This window comes from Lolium perenne, chromosome 5, assembly GCF_019359855.2.
Source record: "Lolium perenne isolate Kyuss_39 chromosome 5, Kyuss_2.0, whole genome shotgun sequence".
Lineage (NCBI taxonomy): Eukaryota > Viridiplantae > Streptophyta > Magnoliopsida > Poales > Poaceae > Lolium > Lolium perenne.
In genome coordinates this window covers 221,109,127-221,115,126 of record NC_067248.2, presented here as the reverse complement: position 1 = coordinate 221,115,126, position 6,000 = coordinate 221,109,127, and positions in this window count along the sequence as shown.

Sequence of the window (6,000 nt, the reverse complement as noted above, 5' to 3'; positions counted from 1 at the left end):
CATTATAAAATTAAAATTGTTTCCTTTCTCATTAAGAGGAAGAGCTAAAGATTGGTTGCTATCTCTCCCTAAGAATAGTATTGATTCATGGACTAAATGCAAGGATGCTTTTATTGGTAGATATTATCCCCCTGCTAAAATTATATCTTTGAGGAGTAGCATAATGAATTTTAAACAATTGGATAATGAGCATGTTGCACAAGCTTGGGAAAGAATGAAATCTTTGGTTAAAAATTGCCCAACCCATGGACTGACTACTTGGATGATCATCCAAACCTTTTATGCAGGACTGAATTTTTCTTCACGGAACCTATTGGATTCAGCTGCTGGAGGTACCTTTATGTCCATCACTCTTGGCGAAGCAACAAAGCTTCTTGATAATATGATGATTAATTACTCTGAATGGCACACGGAAAGAGCTCCACAAGGTAAGAAGGTAAATTCTGTCGAAGAAACCTCTTCCTTGAGTGATAAGATTGATGCTATTATGTCTATGCTTGTGAATGATAGGACTAATGTTGATCCTAATAATGTTCCGTTAGCTTCATTGGTAGCTCAAAAAGAACATGTTGATGTGAACTTCATTAAAAATAATAATTTCAACAACAATGCTTACCGGAACAATTCTAGTAACAACTATAGGCCATATCCTTATAATAATGGCAACGGCTATGGTAATTCTTATGGGAATTCTTACAACAATAATAGGAACACACCCCCTGGACTTGAAGCCATGCTTAAAGAATTTATTAGTACACAAACTGCTTTTAACAAATCTATTGAAGAAAAGCTTGGGAAAATTGATATACTTGCTTCTAAAGTCGATAGTCTTGCTGCTGATGTTGATCTTTTGAAATCGAAAGTTATGCCTAATTAAAATCATAATAATAAAATTGTTACTACAGCAAATGCCATCCAAGTTAGAATTAATGAGAATATAAGATTGATGGCCGAATTGCGTGCTAGGTGGGAAAGAGAAGAAAATGAAAAAGAAGATAAAATAGCTAAAGTTTGGACTATTACCACCACTAGTAATGCTAATGCTCCACATGTTGCTGCACCTCCTACTATTAATGATAAAAGAATTGGTGTTGGCAATGTTTCCACTTCTAATGCAAAGCGCGAAAAACTGCCTGAAACTGCTAAAACTGCTGAAACTGCCTGTGATAAAACTGCTGAAATTTTTTCCAACATTGGGGATGATGATCCCATTGCTTTAGATCATAATGGTTTGGATTTTGATGATTGCCATATCTCTGAAGTTATAAAGTTCTTACAAAAACTTGCTAAGAGTCCTAATGCTAGTGCTATAAATTTGGCTTTCACGAAACATATTACAAATGCTCTCATAAAAGCTAGAGAAGAGAAACTAAATCGCGAAACGTCTATTCCTAGGAAGCTAGAGGATGGTTGGGAGCCCATCATTAAGATGAAGGTCAATGACTTTGATTGTAATGCTTTATGTGATCTTGGTGCAAGTATTTCCGTTATGCCTAAGAAAATCTATAACATGCTTGACTTGCCACCATTGAAAAATTGTTATTTGGATGTTAATCTTGCTGATAACTCTACAAAGAAACCTTTGGGGAGAGTTGATAATTTTCGCATTACCGTTAACAATAACCTTGTCCCCGTTGATTTTGCTGTCTTGGATATTGAATGCAATGCATCTTGTCCCATCATATTGGGAAGACCTTTTCTTCGAACTGTTGGTGCTATCATTGATATGAAGGAAGGTAATATTAAATATCAATTTCCTCTCAAGAAAGGTATGGAACACTTCCCTAGAAAGAGAATGAAGTTACCTTTTGATTCTATCATTAGAACAAATTATGATGTTGATGCTTCGTCTCTTCATAATACTTGATACACACTTTCTGCGCCTAGCTGAAAGGCGTTAAAGAAAAGCGCTTACGGGAGACAACCCATGTTTTTACTACTGCACTTTTATTTTATATTTGAGTCTTGGAAGTTGTTACTACTGTAGCAACCTCTATTTATCTTAGTTTTGTGCATTGTTGTGCCAAGTAAAGTCGTTGATAGTAAGGTTCATACTAGATTTGGATTATTGCGCAGAAATAGATTTCTTTGCTGTCACAAATCTAGGCAAAATTCTTTGTAGGTAACTCAGAAAATTATGCAAATTTACGTGAGTGATCCTCAGATATGTACGCAACTTTCATTAAATTTGAGAATTTTCATTTGAGCAAGTCTGGTGCCTCAATAAAATTCGTCTTTACGAACTGTTCTGTTTTGACAGATTCTGCCTTTTATTTCGCATTGCCTGTTTTGCTATGCTTGATGGATTTTTCGATACCATTGACTTTCAGTAGATTTGTGCAATGTCCAGAAGTGTTAAGAATGATTATATCACCTCTGAACATGTAAATTTTGAGTGTGCACTAACCCTCTAATGAGTTGTTTTGAGTTTGGTGTGGAGGAAGTTTTCAAGGATCAAGAGAGGGAGATGATACAACATGATCAAGGAGAGTGAAAGCTCTAAGTTTGGGGATGCCCCGGTGGTTCACCCCTGCATATTTCAAGAAGACTCAAGCGTCTAAGCTTGGGGATGCCCAAGGCATCCCCTTCTTCATCGACAACATTATCAGGTTCCTCTAGTGAAACTATATTTTTATTCCATCACATCTTATGTACTTTGCTTGGAGCGTCGGTTTGTTTTTGTTTTTGTTTTGTTTGAATAAAATGGATCCTAGCATTCTTTGTGTGGGAGAGAGACACGCTCCGCTGTTGCATATGGACAAATATGTCCTTAGGCTTTACTCATAATATTCATGGCGAAAGTTTCTTCTTCGTTAAATTGTTATATGGTTGGAATCGGAAAATGATACATGTAGTAATTGCTATAATGTCTTGGATAATGTGATACTTGGCAATTGTTGTGCTCATGTTTAAGCTCTTGCATCATATACTTTGTACCTATTAATGAAGAAATACATAGAGCTTGCTAAAATTTGGTTTGCATAATTGGTCTCTCTAAGGTCTAGATAATTTCTAGTATTGGGTTGAACAACAAGGAAGACGGTGTAGAGTCTTATAATGTTTACAATATGTCTTTTATGTGAGTTTTGCTGCACCGGTTCATCCTTGTGTTTGTTTCAAATATCCTTGCTAGCCTAAACCTTGTATCGAGAGGGAATACTTCTCATGCATCCAAAATCCTTGAGCCAACCACTATGCCATTTGTGTCCACCATACCTACCTACTACATGGTATTTCTCCGCCATTCCAAAGTAAATTGCTTGAATGCTACCTTTAAAATTTCTATCCTCTACCTTTACAATATATAGCTCATGGGACAAATAGCCTAAAAACTATTGTGGTATTGAATATGTACTTATGCACTTTATCTCTTATTAAGTTGCTTGTTGTGCGATAACCATGTTCCTTGGGACGCCATCAACTACTCTTTGTTTAATATCATGTGAGTTGCTATGCATGTCCGTCTTGTCTGAAGTAAGGGAGATTTACCACTCATTTAATGGTTAGAGCATGCATAATGTTAGAGAAGAACATTGGGCCGCTAACTAAAGCCATAATCCATGGTGGAAGTTTCAGTTTTGGACAAATATCCTCAATCTCATATGAGAAAATTAACTGTTGTTGAATGCTTATGCATAAAAGAGGAGTCCATTATCTGTTGTCTATGTTGTCCCGGTATGGATGTCTAAGTTGAGAATAATCAATAGCGAGAAATCCAATGCGAGCTTTCTCCTTAGACCTTTGTACAGGCGGCATAGAGGTACCCCTTTGTGACACTTGGTTAAAACATATGCATTGCAATGATAATCCAGGTAATCCGAGCTAATTAGGACAAGGTGCGGGCACTATTAGTATGCTATGCATGAGGCTTGCAACTTGTAGGATATAATTTACATAACACATATGCTTTATTACTACCGTTGACAAAATTGTTTCTTGTTTTCAAAACCAAAGCTCTAGCACAAATATAGCAATCGATGCTTTCCTCTTTGAAGGACCTTTCTTTTACTTTTATGTTGAGTCAGTTCACCTATTTATCTCCATCTGAAGAAGCAAACACTTGTGTGAACTGTGCATTGATTCCTACATACTTTCATATTGCACTTGTTATATTACTTTGCATTGACAATTATCCATGAGATATACATGTTACAAGTTGAAAGCAACCGCTGAAACTTAATCTTCCTTTGTGTTGCTTTAATACCTTTACTTTGAATTATTGCTTTATGAGTTAACTCTTATGCAAGACTTATTGGTGCTTGTCTTGAAGTACTATTCATGAAAAGTCTTTGCTTTATGATTCATTTGTTTACTCATGTCATTTACATTGTTTTGATCGCTGCATTCATTACATATGCTTACAATAGTATGATCAATGCTATGATGGCATGTCACTCCAGAAATTATCTTTGTTATCGTTTACCTGCTCGGGACGAGCAGAAACTAAGCTTGGGGATGCTGATACGTCTCCGACGTATCGATAATTTCTTATGTTCCATGCCACATTATTGATGATATCTACATGTTTTATGCATACTTTATGTCATATTTATGCATTTTCCGGCACTAACCTATTAACGAGATGCCGAAGAGCCAGTTGCTGTTTTCTGCTGTTTTTGGTTTCAGAAATCCTAGTAAGGAAATATTCTCGGAATTGGACGAAATCAACGCCCAGGGGCCTATTTTGCCACGAAGCTTCCAGAAGACCGAAGGGAAGACGAAGTGGGGCCACGGGGCGCCGCCACACTAGGGTGGCGCGGCCCTAGCGTGTGGGGCCCCCCGTGTGGCCCCCTGACCCGCCCTTTCGCCTACATATAGTCTTCGTCGCGAAACCCCCAGTACCGAGAGCCACGATACGGAAAACCTTCCAGAGACGCCGCCGCCGCCAATCCCATCTCGGGGGATTCAGGAGATCGCCTCCGGCACCCTGCTGGAGAGGGGAATCATCTCCCGGAGGACTCTTCACCGCCATGGTCGCCTCCGGAGTGATGAGTGAGTAGTTCACCCCTGGACTATGGGTCCATAGCAGTAGATAGATGGTCGTCTTCTCCTTATGTGCTTCTTTGTCGGGTCTTGTGAGCTGCCTAACATGATCAAGATCATCTATCTGTAATGCTATATGTTGTGTTTGTTGGGATCCGATGGATAGAGAATACTATGTTATGTTGATTATCAATCTATTACCTATGTGTTGTTTATGATCTTGCATGCTCTCCGTTATTAGTAGAGGCTCTGGCCAAGTTTTTACTCTTAACTCCAAGAGGGAGTATTTATGCTCGATAGTGGGTTCATGCCTCCATTAAATCTGGGACAGTGACAGAAAGTTCTAAGGTTGTGGATGTGCTGTTGCCACTAGGGATAAAACATCGATGCTATGTCCGAGGATGTAGTTATTGATTACATTACGCACCATACTTAATGCAATTGTCTGTTGTTTGCAACTTAATACTGGAAGGGGTTCGGATGATAACCTGAAGGTGGACTTTTTAGGCATAGATGCATGCTGGATAGCGGTCTATGTACTTTGTCGTAATGCCCAATTAAATCTCACAATATTCATCATATCATGTATGTGCATTGTCATGCCCTCTCTATTTGTCAATTGCCCAACTGTAATTTGTTCACCCAACATGCTATTTATCTTATGGGAGAGACACCACTAGTGAACTGTGGACCCCGGTCCATTCTTTTACATCGATACAATCTACTGCAATACTTGTTCTACCATTTTCTGCAAACAATCATCATCCACATTATACATCTAATCCTTTGTTACAGCAAGCCGGTGAGATTGACAACCTCACTTTTTCGTTGGGGCAAAGTACTTTGGTTGTGTTGTGCAGGTTCCATGTTGGCGCCGGAATCCCTGGTGTTGCGCCGCACTACATCTCGCCGCCTTCAACCTTCGACGTGCTTCTTGGCTCCTACTGGTTCGATAAACCTTGGTTTCATACTGAGGGAAAACTTGCCGCTGTACGCATCACACCTTCCTCTTGGGGT